Source organism: Papaver somniferum, chromosome 5, assembly GCF_003573695.1.
Source record: "Papaver somniferum cultivar HN1 chromosome 5, ASM357369v1, whole genome shotgun sequence".
Taxonomy (NCBI): Eukaryota; Viridiplantae; Streptophyta; class Magnoliopsida; order Ranunculales; family Papaveraceae; genus Papaver; species Papaver somniferum.
This window is the reverse complement of record NC_039362.1, coordinates 214,982,134-214,984,364: the sequence shown is the minus strand read 5'-3', so window position 1 is coordinate 214,984,364 and position 2,231 is coordinate 214,982,134.

Genomic DNA, 2,231 nt, shown 5'->3' with positions numbered 1-2,231 from the left:
ATGGAGAGTACTCCAGTGGCCGCAGGTGAAATTGTCATTAGGAATCCCTTGTCGGTTGCTGATGCAGTCGCGGGCGCCACTTTCAACCCTCCATATCTGGTTCCTCATCCGGATCATGTGTTGATCGCAGTGGTGCGGCTGGCATGGTTGGCATGCCTTGGCGCGGAGATATGTCTGGCATGGTAAGCCATTGGCACAATAGTGTGGTTGGCATGGTTGGCATGCCTTAGAGCGGTGACGTGGCTGGCATGGTCTGCCACTAGCACAGTGGTGCGGCTGGCATGGTTGGCATGCCTTGGCGCGATAGCATGAAAATTAAGGTTTGGCATAGATGATGCCAGTCAGTGTTAAGGGTTCTGCCGTGGACCATGACCCATGTAAAAAAAAAAGTTACCCCGATAATTCTTACGTAGGCATGATGATTGATTCAATAAATGTGTTAATGGTCATAGTGACGTCATGTCAGATGTGCAGTTTTATGATTTTGACCCTAAGCTAAAAACCACCATCAACACCTATATATCAAATTCCTAAATCTAGAAAGATATATTCTCCTAATACCCTCCCTCAAGATGGATCATGTAGATCAAGAATGCCCATCTTAGACAAGAGAGAGTTAAATTGAGCTATCCCCAAAGCTTTTGTGAAAATATCTACTAATTGCACCGTTGTAGGAGTGTATGACGGTGATATGATCTTACTTGTTATTGCATATCTGACAAGATGACAATCCACTTCAATATGTTTCGTTCTTTCGTGAAATAATAGATTTTGTGCAATGTATAATGCTGACTGACTATCACAGTATAGATTAATTCCTTGAGTATGATGAAACCTCAAATCACCAAATAATTGTTTTAACCATTTTAACTCACATGTCACAGCTTCCATCGATCTATATTCTGCTTCTGCAGACGAACGAGAGATTGTATGTTGCTTCTTAGTCTTCCAAGATACAGGTGAGAAACCAAGAAGAACAAACCAACCAGTTAATGAACGCCTTGTCAATGGACAACTTTCCCAATCTGAATCACACCATCCTTTTAAATGAAGAGCACTCTCAGAACGTAAAAGTATACCTTGGCCAGGATTTTTCTTCAAATATCTAACAACACGGAGTGCTGCTTCCCAATGTTCTACTCTGGGTTGTTGCATGAATTGGGACAATATATGCATATGCAAGATCTGGTCTCGTTAATGACAAGTATATCAAACGACCCACTGATCGTTGATAGACGCATTTATGTGTCTAATTTGTCCCAATTGTATATATTGTTAGTGCTCAATTTTGTACTTATTTTGTTATTTTATTTATTTGTAGGTGTTTTTGGAAAGATAAGCTTTTGCGGCGAAATTGGCTCAAAATGTGGCATTTGAACCTCCGTAGATAACGTACCAGAAGCACCCCAGAAGTATGTTGGAAGCACCCCAGAAATACCCCAGAGGAACCCTGAAAAAGTGTTGAAAATATCCCAGAAAAATTACTATTTGCACCCAAGGGGCAAGTGTTATTCGGACTCTCACTATGGATAAGGGGTAACCCATTTCGGACATGTGCTAAAGGGACACCAACTGGATAAGGGGGAGGTCACCTTCACTGTTTGAAAACAAATTTTGGCGGGAAATTTTTTTCTCACCAGACAGATTTAGGGTTGGATTTTCGGACGAGTTTTAATGAGATTAAATCACTGATTCTCATGGGATGGACGTGATATGGATATACAATGCTAGTATGGGTGATTTCATGGGCTTAATTGGGCTAGATAATCCGGGAGATTGAAGCAGAGGTGATATGCTCACGGGTTGCTGTTGGAAGATTTTCTTGACAATTCAGGGAGTTTAAACGGCTAGGAAAGCTTCCCCAACATTCATAATTATCTAATAAAGAGTTTGGAAGGATTGGGAGAGTTTAAAAACGCGTGAAGAGAGTTTGGCAGAAAAAAGAGTCCGTAACTTGGCAGAAAAGAATAATCCGAGATATACTCGGATTCGATTAGGTTTTTGTGTATATAAGGAGTTGCTACGATTCCCAGAAAGAGGATAGGGAGTTTGGGGACCGAACGGAGGGTTTGGAGAAGTTGCAGAGCCAAGAATAGGCAGTGCAGAATATCATCTTTGCCGCTGCTAAAGAAGAAGGAGACGAAGAACATTGGACGAACAGAGACAGTGGCAGATTCTGCTACACCAGAGAACTATCCTTCTGCTACAGTCTTATAAACCTGTGACAATGA